The sequence below is a fragment of the Microcebus murinus genome, chromosome 2 (assembly GCF_040939455.1).
Source record: "Microcebus murinus isolate Inina chromosome 2, M.murinus_Inina_mat1.0, whole genome shotgun sequence".
NCBI lineage: Eukaryota > Metazoa > Chordata > Mammalia > Primates > Cheirogaleidae > Microcebus > Microcebus murinus.
The window spans coordinates 3,799,005-3,812,835 of record NC_134105.1 but is presented as its reverse complement, the minus strand read 5'-3'; the positions used below and the strand labels follow the sequence as shown (position 1 = coordinate 3,812,835).

The following is a 13,831-nucleotide window of genomic DNA, read 5'->3' as shown; positions in this document are numbered from 1 at the left end:
TTGTTAAAGTTGGACGATGGGCTCCCTGTTCTATTTGCTTCGTGCTTCTGGCATGTTTGGAAATATTCACGATAAAATATGAGGCGGGGAGCTAAGGAAACAGAACAGGACCTGAAGACCCCCTCTCTCCCCGCTTCCACCAGTCCCAGACTAGCATCAGGCAAAGTCACAGGCAAAATCGCATAACTGGGAAATTCTTCAATTCTTCTTGAGGATGTGGGTTAAGAGAGGGAGGAACCATAAGCGTGGCAGGGGGCTGATTAATAGACACACACCGCAGGAGAAAAAGGAACAGCAAGGAAGCCTTACTATTACTTTTAACTGGAGTAATACGCTTGAACGTGCATGGGCTGGCCTTGTTCTTACAAACAAGGCTAAAAACAAAATCTGTGACCCTGGACGTCTGAGATTTGTGCAGGCTACTGGATTCTTTTAAGTGGTATTTGGAGGGCAGGGTTTTAGACCTAAGTATGTGCTTTTCAGAAGGTACCTTCTAAATTGAAACTTTAAATACTAATTGAGATGTAAAACTTCCTTTTTAGGAAGAATGTGAAAATCTTCATGAGCTCAGGCATTGTTTTGGTTAAGAGAGAAGGTGACAGGGTGCGGGACCCGGGCCAACCCAAACAGGAGGGTGGAGGATGGCAACAGGCCCACAGTTTTATCCACAAATGTTCTTCTCCAAGGATAAACTTCTTGGAAAGGGGTTTGTTTTATTTCATTCCGCCCCAGCTCTATGTGTGGGTCACTTTAGGATCTCGGCTGGTGGCCACAGCTTTTGAGGTTTCTAAGTCAAATCCCTTCTTTTTTGTTCTTGGGTGTTTTTTTTTTTAAAGGGGTTATTTAAAAGGTTTTTAAAAAAAAAAAAGAGGAGAGATGTTATAACGGATGATATTAAACAGAAGAAAATATTTTGTATTGGAAAAAACAAGTTATCCGTGTTCATAAAAATGTACAAAGTTGGTAAGTCAGAAACAATGTCAACCTGACAGAGAAACAAACTCAAGGGGAAAACACTGCCTAGTGTTTTAAAAGCAAAAGGCTTTGTTAAAATAGTATATAAATCCCTGAGCCTAACCATGTCTTTGAGTTTCATTTTTTTTTCCTGGGAACTCCATGCAGGTAAATGCTAATAAAAATCGTGTGCCTTTTCTACTGATCTGTCTTTTGTTAGTTTAATTCTCAGGCTTCCAAGCACACAATCTAAGAGAGTAGAGGCAAAGTTTTTCCTCCCTGACACCTGCATGCAAAGTGCAGGTGAAACAACTTCATCAAAGGCAGTTACGATCCTTGAAGCCACCCACGACCTTCCTGCCAATTGCAGTAAGAAACGAGTTACCAGCCCCTGCCCTAATCATGCCCCTAATCATGGAAAGCCCAATGACAGGTTGACCTGTTTGCATTCGACACAGTTAGCAACTGTAGCAGTGGTGTTAGCATTCTTCTACAGCACAGAAGTTTTTTTTTTAAAAACAGCTTTACTGAGACATAAAATAAAACAGATATAAAATAAGCATTTCAGAGCAAGTAAGACATAAAATAAGCATTTAAGAGCAGGTAGATAGGTTTTGACATATGGACACACCCAGAAAATCATCCACCACGATCAACACAGTGAACGTATACAATGCCCCCTGTTGTTTCCTCAAGCCCCGTAACACCATGGTATTTTTAGGTGCTAAAATATACTAGCAATGTGTTTGAGAGTGTTAAACCATTATTTTATTTTATTTTCAATTTTATTTATTTATTTTAAAGACAGGGTCTCACTATTTTGCGCAGGCTGGTCTTGAACTCCTTGCCTCAAGCGACCCTCCCGAGGGTTTTTTGTTTTCCTTTTTGTTCATTTGTGAACTAATTCTAGTGGGACCAAACAATCCTGGTTCAAATTTCCTTGTGAAACATTACACTTGACTTTAAGAGTACACTTATACTTTTAAAGCCACTCATAATTCTTAGTATTCATTTAGTTGTATTTTTCTAACATTCTTAAATTAGTTTTAGGAATGTTGAATTTATGTAATACGGAGGAAATAAATATCCAGACTTATTTAAATGATAAAATTATCTGAATAAAAGATAAATACTCTGCTAATGCTCATTCTTCTTTTTTTTTTGAGACAGAGTTTCACTTTGTCGCCCAGGCTAGAGTGAGTGCCATGGCGTCAGCCTAGCTAACAGCAACCTCAAACTCCTGGGCTCAAGCGATCCTGCTGCCTCAGCCTCCCGAGTAGCTGGGACTACAGACATACGCCACCATGCCCGGCTAATTTTTTCTATATATATTAGTTGGCCAATTAATTTCTTTCTATTTATAGTAGAGACGGGGTCTCGCTCTTGCTCAGGCTGGTTTTGAACTCCTGACCTCGAGCGATCCGCCCGCCTCGGCCTCCCAGAGAGCTAGGATTACAGGCGTGAGCCACCGCGCCCGGCCTAATTCTCATTCTTAAAACTAGACAAAACCCTAAAAGGATATGTTTCTCTCTTTGCCCTCTCAGAGAGAAGATCTCATGATCGCACGGAGTCACGCCCGAGATAGCAGGTGTCCTGTGCCCGTGTTCTTTGTGATGCTCAGGAGAGAAGCTGAACTTCTTCATTCTTTCCGGGTAACTGGTTCTCGGCGAGGCTGACAGACGGGGCGGGCCGGACCTGCTCGCTCGGAGCCAGTTCCAAGACGGTGGAGCACAGGATGGGCGGATTGTTGGATCTGGAAGGGGGAGACGGCAGAACAGAGGTGTGGACAGGTGAGAGGGCCTGGGGCAGAGGCGGCTGAGCCGGGAGCACCTGGCGACGTGAACGCGAGGGCCGATGTGAGGACAGGTGAGGTGGCACTTCAAAGGTGTGAACCCAAAAGACAAGCTGAGGAGCATAAATGGCCCTTCCCGTCCTCCTTCTTGCTCCCGTTCCCTTGATTCTCCCGTTTATTTTCTGCTCCTTCCTGAACAATCCAGTCCTCAAGGCATCAAGGATCACGGAGCAGGGTAGGCGACTGTCTCACAGTCTGTCCAGGCTGCTCTCTACAAACCAGGTGGTTATCAAGGCATTTATTTCTCTCTGTTCTGCAGGCTAGAAGTCCAAGGTCAAGGCCCTGCAGACTCAGTGTCCGGGGAGGGCTCCTTCCTGACTCACAGACAACCACGTCCCCACGTGGTGGAAGGGGTGAGCGGTCTCTCTTCGGTCCCTTCCGTGAGGGCACTGATCCCACTTCCGAGGGCTCCACCCCCATGCCCTAGTCACTCCCCAAAGGCCCCGCCTGCTAAAACCATCCCTTGCAGGGTTGGGACTTCAACATATGAATCTGGGGGGCACACAAGCATCCAGTCCACAGCAGTGTCCGAGGAGAGAAGCACCCAGCATGGGGGGCCGAGCCCGGGGAGGTGAGGCAGGCAGCGGAAGGCCTGGTGCGAGGTGACAAGGTCCAAACACGGGAAGGGCACCCAGGCTTGAGGGGGAGGGGGCAGTCAGCGTGGGGGTCAGAGCCGAGCAGGCCCCGGAAGGCATCCAGGCAAGAGAGAGGCCCGGACTCAGACTCGGGGGCCCAGGCGTGGGGAGGGGAGTCGAGCGACGGGAGGAGGCCGTCCTTGCAGGGGAGCTCCGGCCGGGACAAGGAAGGTGTCCTCCCAAGGGGAAGAGCCCTGAGCGGTGTCAGGGTTCGAGCAGGGCGAGGAGTGTCCCCGTGTGGTGTGAGGTGGTGGGTGGCGGGGACTGACTACCTGTGGGGCACTGAGCAAATAACTCAGCATATTTGGCGCAAGGGAGCCAGGGTGTCGCTGCCGGGGAGGGAGACGCGGGTGGGGGAGGGAGAAGATGAGGCCGGGCCCTGTGGCGCTGCGCTGGAGCCGCAGGCCTCGGCGTGGGCGCAAGGACTTCGGTAAGAACAGGCACAGAAGTCACTGCGTGTCTCCGCAGGTGTGTCTGCTTTCTAGCCCCGGCTGCCAAGAGGCCCCGCGACAGCAACGCTCACCGGCGCCGGGCGCTCCTCGTGCCCAGGTCTCGGTTTCTAAACGGCAGCCGCCACCACGCGCTCTTCTGGGAAACAACGCTCGGGAGGAGCCTAGAACGTGTGTCCGCGTCAGGAGAGAAGCAGCGCTCAAAGAACGGTGGAGACGCACCAGAAGGGCGCAGAAGTCAGCCGGAAGGGCCACCAGATGTGGGACCAGGATAAAACAGAGAACCGCGACTCCACACCGGGTAAGATCCCCGCGTGAGGAGGAAAGGGGTGTTCCGTACGGGGTGGGGGTGGGGAAGAGTGACTTCAGGTGAATAGCCCCCCCCCCCCCGCCCACTGCTTTGCCAAGTGGTCAGGAACGCAGAGGGTCAGAACCCTGTGCCCCCGTCCCAGCGCGCCCAGGAGGACAGCGCACCACCTGTGAGCTGCCCCTGCTGAGGACGCCCGGCCGGGCTCTGGCCCTGGGGATAGGTCAGACACAGCAGCAGTCCTGTTAGCTTCCAGCGTGGCCAGGTCACAAAGGTCACCACTAAAGACGAAACGCAATGAACTGGGTGGTCCCTTCTCCGAGGAGGACGTCACTGGTTCAACTGACAAAACCTGAGTAGGGTCGGAGGGTCCAGCGGTGGCAGTGAGTCTCCGCTTGCTTCCTGACATCAGCAGTTATATGGTGGTGACATAGGAGAATGTCCCTGTTTGTGGTCAGGCTGGACGGGCCATCAGGTTGGCAAGTGACTCTTAAATGGCTCAGGAGAAAAAGGCTGCACTGTACTCGTAACTTTCCTATAGGTTTGTGGTTGCTAGTCAAAATATTTAAAACATTTAAATAAATAAAGCATCATATTTTTTAAGAAATATATGGCTTAAAGGGGTTTGTTCACGAACCTCAGAGAAGTCAGTCTAGGCAGAGACAGACGGAGGTGGGAGGCCTCCTCTGGCCTAGACGGCCTGTGCGTGCCACCTGTCCTGCACCTGTCCATGCCACCTGTCCTGATGTCGGGTTCCGGCCAGAGGCCCTTCTCAGGCGTTTTCCCGTGAGCCACTCTGCCCATCACAGCACGTATGTGTGACACACTCGCTGTAACTGCCCGGTCACTCACCAAGTCCATGAGGTCGGGGACATTGGTCTGACTTGGTCACTGCTGCGTTCCTGGAGGTGGACGCACTTCCAGGGACACGGCAGTCTCTGAATAAGCACTCACGGAATGAAGGAAAGAGCAGGTCAGCCTAGCCCCAAAGAAGTCTCTTCCTGTAGTCCTGGGATATTTCTAATCAAGTCGCTACAAGGGCAAGACCGACGACACAGCTGCAGATCGGCCTGTCCCTCGATTGCAATGAGCTCCTTGCGCTCCTGCAGGGACCTGCCACGGGGCTTTGCTACCGACCCTCGTGAGCCTTTGCGCCGGGGGCCCGGGCAGACCTGGCGTGAGTCACTGCCATGGATCAACACGACATTGTTCTCTGAAGGGCTCGCGATGGGGAAACCTAAAAAGGAAGAAAATGAGAGCACTTGCCAAGGCTACTGAGCAAAGGGTCAAGGACCAGCCCAGTCACCGAGTCCCAGACTCTTAATAAACAGGGTGATGAAGTTATGCAAATCCTTCATCCCTTCTCAAACTACAGAAGAACCCTGGGGCTTCTGAAGTTGTAACAATGACTTCCTTCAACGAAAGGATTCTGAGTGACCCAAGGACACTTCAGCCCTGGCTTCAAAAATGTCCCCACACTGCCCCGGAGCAGACCTCTGCCGTGCTTCCCTCTTCCACCGCAGGGCCGCCTTTTTCTTTTGTCCAGCCTCTCCTCCGGACAGAGTTAGTGTGAAAAGGAAAAGAAACCGGCATTCAGGCCACAATGGGGACGATTGTTCTGAGCTGCCACATTCCCTTAAATGTTTGCCTTTCTGTTGCACAATCTAACAGGAAATGAGGGGTGAAGGGTTTTTGGTTCCCCCTTCCCCTCTGGTCAACACTAACGATGACCGGGTTGTTCTTCTAGTTGCTCAAAAAGGAAACGGTGACAGGTAGGAAATTAGACTCAGCTAAAGACTCCAGATCACAACCTGGGGTTTCAACCAAACTTTGCTTGAAGATGATCCACCCATGGAATGGTTCGGCTGGGATGGAAACGAGAGGTGTGGATTCTAGTCCCCGCTCTGGCCGCCGAAAATCAGAGTAGAACCTTCCTGGGCCGGAGTCTCCTACTATGTAAATTCAAGTCATGGAGTAAAATAGCTTTTGGGGCATTTTACACTTTTTTCATTGGCTTGAAACATAGTGGAGGGGAGGAAAGACTTGACCCCCCCTAGGTTCGGGAGCTGGGTCTATGCAATACACTGACAATGGGCAGGGTAACAGGAGACAGGGCATGCAAATTTATTAATTTTTAGTATTATGTGCACGGGGCATTACAGGGGGGAAGGATGAATACTCCAAAAAAAGTGAATACCATCTTAATAGGGAAGGGAGACGCAGGCCACCCAGAGGAGAGGAATGGGCCCCTAGAAGCGCAGGCGAGAGACACGATGGCTGCTGACGACACGTGTCTGGGTGTCAGGGTGATTTTCCCGGGTTGATGGAACTCCCAGGGAAGGGATTCATAACAACCCGGTTCCTTTGGATTCTTTGTCTCTAGGCAAGTAAGGGGAATTCAGAGAAAACCTCTCTGCAGTTACTGTTTTCAGGTGCCTTCAGCTCAAAATAATCAATATACTAAAGCGGCATATTTTGGCGTGGTATGTCCCAAACCCCATTAATAGAAAAAATTATTTTGAAAAGTTTAAAATGTATAATTCCATTATAAACAAGATTGCCATAATGAAACAGAGTTAATGGTTTTCAACATTTCTCTAAATATTTCTATATTAAAAGCCCAGTCAGTCCCTGACCTTGGCGTGCTTGGATTCCCAGCTCCACCACTGCCCGGCTGCGAGCCTGGGGAAACTGATCTCTCTATGCCTCAGTTTCCACATCCACAAAATGGGGAGAAGTATAAAAACAATACGCATTTCACAGGTTTTTGTGAGGATAAAAAGAGTTACTACAAATAAAGTTGTACCTGGCACATAGGAAACACTCAATAAATGCTAACATGCATGACTGTAATATTGCTACATTTTAAGAGAGAATTTTGTATTTTGGAAACAGCATGACTATGTTAACAACAACAACAACAAAAAGCTAAAATAAACTGCACACAGACCAAAGGTGTGCACTCTCGAATTTCAAATCATTCTTATCCACATTACAGTTTGACCGCTGTCAGACCACAACAGGGTCTCATCTGCTTTCCTAGTGACGTGTTTGTGGTATATTTAAGACTCTTTCCATCGTAAGTGATGCGCACTGGATTCAAACCAGCTAAGGCAAGAATTGCTGTGTCCTGGCCAGGCGGGGTGGCTCATGCCTGTAATCCTAGCACTCTGGGAGGCCGAGGCAGGTGGACCGTTTGAGCTCAGGAGTTCGAGAGCAGCCTGAGAAAAAAAATAGAAGTAAATTAGCTGGACAACTAAAAGTATATATATATATATATATATATATATATTAGCCGGGCATTGTGCCGCATGCCTATAGTCCCAGCTACTTGGGAGGCTGAGGCAGGAGGATTGCTTGAGCCCAGGAGATTGAGGTTGCTGTGAGCTAGGCTGATGCCACGGCACTCACTCCAACCTGGGCAACAAAGTGAGACGCTGTCGAAAGGAAGGAAGGAAGGAAGGAAGGAAGGAAGGAAGGAAGGAAGGAAGGAAGGAAGGAAGGAAGGAAGGAAGGAAGGAAGGAAGGAAGGAAGGAAGAAAGAAAGAAAGAAAGAAAGAAAGAAAGAAAGAAAGAAAGAAAGAAAGAAAGAAAGAAAGAAAGAAAGAAAGAAAGAAAGAAAGAAAGAAAGAAAGAAAGAGAATTGCCGTGTCCTGGCCCAGGTGAGCATGCTGCAGGAAGAACCGGGATGGAGTCGCGTCAGGAGCAGGCGGGGCTCTGTGTCCTCGTGGGCAGGGTGGTGGCGTCCGGCAGGCCTCTGGAGTTCGAGGCTTCACAGATGTCACCCTCCTGCAGACCCTCTGTCCACGTGGCGGGAGCCCCAGCTGTTTCCAGACCCACAATTCCAAGACTGTGGATTTTTTTCACTCTCAGATCCAGCTTGAAAAATCTTGAGGACAGACTCCGATTGGTGGCCTTCGGGTCACATAGACCCTACACCAGGTCTTAGAACTGGTTCGTGGGGCAGACGGCGAGATTTATCAGAACAACGGCGGAGAGAAGCATCAGATGTCCGCTGTGACGGCCACTGCCCCCGGAGGGGACCGGCCTGCGTTCGCACGGATTGGAGGCCCAGGAACGAAACATCCGAAGTCACAGTCGTGGCCTAGGTCATATGCTAGGCATCCTGGGGACAGAGCCTTTCCGGAACATCCATCCCTTAGCCATCACAGAGACGCTCTGGAGATGGAGACGTTTGCCCGCCCCTTGTGGCTGGCCGGCCGTGACGCTCTGGGCACAAGTCACGCCCTGGGTTCCGAGAGTCAGGGCCATGCCGGGAAGGGAGCGGCCGAGCCCGTCCCCGGGGAGCGACTTCACTCCCGAACTGGGGATCGATGACCACAAACAAGGGCTCGCGTCCACTTCGAACCGCCGGGTCTCAGTGGACTTTGCGTCTATAAGGTTTCCACTGTCTAAATCAGTTCTAAAGCTGGGTTCAGTTGTTGGTTTTTTTTTTTTTGGTCTCCCACTGCACTCTGCCTTCCGCACACGCTCAAGTTGATTCCTAGTCCCTCGGGTCTGTCTGGAAGCTCTAAGAAAGACCTTTCTTGTAAGTTTTGCTAAACGTTGCAAAGGAACGGTTTGTTTTCGTTTGTCAGGCACCGCGCAGCCCACCTCCAGGCCTCCGGGGAGCCGCACGCGGCATTTCCCAGCGCTGTTTCCAGAATAAACACGGGCGGGCGGGCGAGAGGCCGGCCTGGCCGCGGCTGCCCACGGCCCCGCCGCCGCGCGCGGGCGGAGGACGAGCCTCCGACCTTCCGCAAATGTCTCGACGCGGCCGTTCTCCACGGGATTGAAACCTGTATTTTTCAGTCAACTCCGAAACAGACACAGAAAAAGCACCCATTTTTTTCTTTTTTCTTTTTTTTTTTAACTGCTGTGTGTACTTTATGGATATTGAAAAGTTTCAACTTTCTCCTTTTATGGCTATTAAAGGAATTTCACATTCTACAACTCTGGGGCAAAAAGGGCATAAAAGAAGAGTCTGAGGGATCGGCAGGCAGGGGCTGCGATGCGTGGCCAGAGAAAGGTGAGCACAGAAACACCCAGAAAGGTGAGCCCAGAAACAGCGAAGGGGGGAGCACTCTGGCCACTGGCGCGACCTGGTGAACTGGGGACACCCGGTGCCCCGCTAGTGACGCTTAAAAAATGAAAACACGACGGTGGTATCAGGACAGAAATGTTATCTATAAAAAATATTTAAAGTCCCAAATTTGTCACTGGCCTCTGCTCCAGAAGGGATTCCTAGATCTTCCACCCCCTCCCCGCACCCCACTCTGGGGAAAGAGCATTAAAATGACTGTCATGGGAAAGGAAAGCCCAAGTTGAAGTTCTTCGGGTTGCAGGAGGCGGGAACTTGGCCCCACTTTTGCCTCTGATGTTCGTTAACGAATCCTGGGCTATGCCAACGGAAAGACCGTGGCCTGTGACGGAGGCTGGCTAGGCCCCAGGTCTCAAATTCAGGCTTTGGTGGCAAATGGCATTAACCGCCTGGCGTCGGGAAGGCCGCGGGGCAGGGAGGAGCCGAGGTGAGATGGAAAGGACAAGTCTGCTCCGAAAGGCAGCCCTGCCCACCTCCAGACAACCGGCGCCCTGCTCCAGGGGCACAGCGCCTGCTCATTTTTTAAGAGAAATCAGAAATCTCTTAAGTTTTTAACATCAAAAGCTAAAAGGTAAGAGGCTGTGAGCCAACCCTGGACCGACAAAGTTCCGACCTTCTCGTGATGACTTCTCGAGGCCTTATTCTGAAATCGCATGTCCGAAGACTCTCCAGAGCTTGTGCTTTAGTGCCCCACACGCGTGTCATCTGTGTCATCCTCCATGGCGTGACCAGGGGCCCCAGGCGGGCACCAACTCTCCAAAGGGGCTTGGGCCTGAGGCTGTACAAGCAGGTGCCTCTGGCATCCAGGGTGACGTCCCCTGGTGTCATCATCTTATGCTGGAACAAAGCTTGCAGCAACGTCTCGTTGAAAGGAACAGCCTGGTCTCAGCTAACCCTGAAAGGGATGGAAGGAAAGTTCTGGAAAATGACAGAGGCGTTCTGCAGGAATCCAGGAGGTGAAGTCTGGAGTCATAGCAGGAGGGCTGGCTCAAAGGGCCTTGTAGACAGGCAAGTGGCTTCACAGGGAAGAACCCAGTGACACACAGAGCTTCCTGCAGTCAGGCAGGTGGGCACTAAAGTGACCGTGATCCCACTGGTAAAGAAAGTATGACGTCACAGCTCTGGACATTGGGGTTTCAAGAAGAAAACAACTCAGCTGTCCCATGCCCCTGTCTCTGCTTCCCGTAAGCCTTGTTCCGCCAGCCTCGTCCCGCCTGCAGGGTGGCCACTGTCTCTCTCCCCAGCCAAGCTCTGCAATGGTGTATCCAGCTGGTGCCTGAAGAAATGCAGCCCAAAGCGTCTTTAGTGCCCAGCAATGGCCCCAAATGTACACACAATGTTAGTTCTGTGCTGTTTTAATTTTTAATTAATTAATAGACTTTATTTTTCTGGGGCAGAAAAAACTGAGCTAAAAGTACTGAGTTCTCACATACCTCCCCCCAGTTCCCCCTCTTATAAACACTTTGCATTAGTGTGGCATATTTGTTACGATTTCTGAACCAGTAATCATTGTTGACTAGAGGCCGTAGTTTGCATTAGGGGTCACTGTGGGTGTTGTACGTTCTAGGGGTTTGGACAAAAGTGTAATGATGAGCCCTCTGTTACGGCATCATACGAAGTCCCTTTGCCGTCCCAAAAATCCTCTGTGGTTGACACGTGCTCCCTTTGGTAACTCCCATTCAGTTTAAAAACATTTCTTTTAATCTTACAAAACACACACATACACACACACACACACACACACACGTAATCTCAGTGCAGCTGGCAGAATTCTAAGATGTCCCTTTCTCCTCCCCCAAATCCCAGGCCCCTGGCATGCACACGCCTTCCTCCAGTTACTCCATCGAACACTGATCCAGGTACTGCTGGGAAAAGGACATGCAGATGCAATTAAGGCCCCAAATCAGTTGACCTTAGAATAGGGGCAAGACTCAGGTGCACCTGACCTAATCTCATTCACCCTTCGGAGGTGGAGAGTTTTTCCAGATGGTCACGGAAACGGTCGCCATCACAGAGAGGCATGGAAGGGATCCATGGTACCCTTGCTGGTTTGAATGGGCCACGTGGCCGGAATGTGGCGGCTTCTACTGTGTTTCCCCGAACATAAGACAGGGTCTTATATTTATTTTTCCTCAAGAAGACACCCTAGGGCTTATTTCTAGGGGATGTGTTATTTTTTTTAAGTATGGTACAACAATCTACATTTATTCAAATATAGTTAAGTCATCTTCTTCTGGAACATCGTCATAACTCTGCAAACCCCGAATTCCATGCCGAATTTCTTGCGACTCTATTTCCTTTAGAACCACTGGCCCCAATCTCGCATGTCGAGCCATAGAGCTCTCGCGGGGCAGATGAGAAGGGCTGCTCGCCTTCTTTCCCGCTCCGCGACGACATGCACGGGTTGTGCAGATGCGCCGCGTGGCCACGCCCACCACTAGGTCTCATTTTCGGGGTAGGGTTTCTATTGTGCAAATGCTTAGAAACCCTGCTAGGGCTTATTTTGTGGGTAGGTCTTATTTTCGGGGAAACATGGTAGGGGCTTAGAGCAGACCCCAGCTGACAGCCAGCAAGGAAATGGGGGCTGCAGCCCTACAATGCTGGGAACTGAATCTTGCCATCAAGAATGCGTTTAGAAGTGGATTTTCCTCTAGAGCCTCTGGACAAGACCTCAACCTAGTGGTTGCCTTGATTTCAGCCTTGCAGTGTCCCGGGCAGAGAACCAGCCATGCGGCACTGAGGAGCTGACCTGCAGAGCTGGGAGCTGTCCCACAGATGGCATGTTAAACCACGGAATCCGTGCTCATTCGTTACATAGCAGGGAGACCAACACTCCCTCCACCCAGATGGGTTTTTTCCTAGAGCAATTGTGCACGCAGTGAATGTGTACCTTTTCCTTTTTCAAAATGAAATTCCATTGTATGTAACTATTACTATATCATAACTAGCAAATCAAAACTTTGGCTTACCAAATTCAAACAAAACAGAAACAACTGTTGGAACTTGATTGGAATAACATGGAACCTATCAATCAGCTGGAGGAGAATTGGTATATTTTGGAGGCTATGTCTTCAAAAACATGCTCTAAGTCTCCACTTATTTATGTCTTTAATGTCTGTCAGGCAAATTGTATAATGTTCTCTACAAAGGTCTTGCTCAGTTTTTTTTTTTTTTTTTTGCGCTTATTTCTAAGTACTATTGCAAAGGGGATTAGTTTTATTGCCTGTTTTTCACTGTTGTTGGTGTGATGATATTATAGAAATGTAACTGATCTTTGCATTTTGAATTTGCATACAGCAACTTACCTAAAATATTTTATTAATCTGTGGGTATTCCTTAGGATTTTCTAAGAAGCCAATTAAAACCATCTCTGAAAGGTTTTTGTTTTGTTTCTTCCTTTCCAGTTCTACAGTTTTCTTTCCTTCCCTGTCTCACTGAGCCGACCAGCGTCTTCACTGCCACGTGATGGGGCAGTGCCAAGACCTGATGTCCTCTGAGTTCTCCTTGATTTCAAGAGACTGTTTTTAATGTTTTACCATTACGTTTAAGGTGTGCTGTTGTTTTGATTGATTTTTAAAATAAATTGTCTTCGTTATGCTAAGGATATTCTCTTCTACCTTAGTCTGTTAAGATTTTTTTTTTTTTTTACATCATGGATAAATGCTAAATTTTATAACTTGCTTTTCTGCATTGATGGAGACAACGGCATCGTTTTTCTCATTTAAACTACTGCTGAGGCAAATTGCAATAGATTTCCCTGGAGTGAACTTTATCTTTCTCATACAGGCACACCTTGGAGCTATTGCAGGTGTGATTCCAGACCACCACAATAAAGCAAGTCACACAAGTTTTTTGGTTTCCTAGTGCACATGAAAGTTATGCCCACACTGTACTGCAGCCTGTTACATGTGCAATAGCATTATGTCTAAAGAAACATACGTACCTGAATTTAAAATACTTTTATTGCTAAAAGGAAACAATGCTAATGATCACCTGAGCCTTCAGCAAGTTGTAATCTTTTTGCTGGCAGAGGGTCTTGCCTCTATGTTGGTGGCAGATAACTGATGAGATTGGTGGATGCTGAAGGTTAGGGTGGCTGTGGCAATTTCTTAAAAAAAAAAATAAGACAACAATGAGGTTTGTTGCATCTATTGACTCTTCCTCTCCTGAGAGGTTTTTCTATAGCGTGTGATGCTATTTGACAGCATTTGACCCACAGTAGCACTTCTTTCACAATTGGAGTCCATCCTCTCCAACCCTGCTGTTGCTTTATCAACTAAGTTTATGTGATATCCTAAATCCCCTATTGTCATCTCAACAATGTTCACAGCATCTTCACCAGGAGTGGATTCCACCTTCAAGAAACCACTTTCTTTGCTCATCCGTGAGAAGCAACTCTTCACCTAGCCATTTTGTCAGGAGATTGCAGCAATTCAGCCCCATCTTCAGGCTCCACTTGTGATTCTTGTGCTCTTGCTGTTTCTACCACAGCTGCAGGTCCTTCCTCCCCTGAAGTCATGCACCCCTCAAGCC

At 49.0% G+C, this 13,831-nt stretch overlaps 2 long non-coding RNA genes across 2 annotated transcripts in view; one reads left to right on the top strand and one right to left on the bottom strand.

Moving 5' to 3' along the window:
- Positions 1 to 3,828: 3,828 nt before the first annotated feature.
- LOC105886087 (uncharacterized) lies at positions 3,829 to 12,899 on the top strand. The gene is made up of 2 exons (XR_001160946.2): positions 3,829 to 4,191; positions 12,703 to 12,899. It is a non-coding gene; the product is annotated as an uncharacterized LOC105886087 (long non-coding RNA).
- Positions 6,872 to 13,831, bottom strand: part of LOC142861594 (uncharacterized) — a 102,818-nt gene continuing 95,858 nt past the window's right edge. Inside the window, exon 4 of the long non-coding RNA XR_012912828.1 lies at positions 6,872 to 7,418. This is a non-coding gene — a long non-coding RNA (uncharacterized LOC142861594). The remainder of the gene's footprint in view (positions 7,419 to 13,831) is intronic.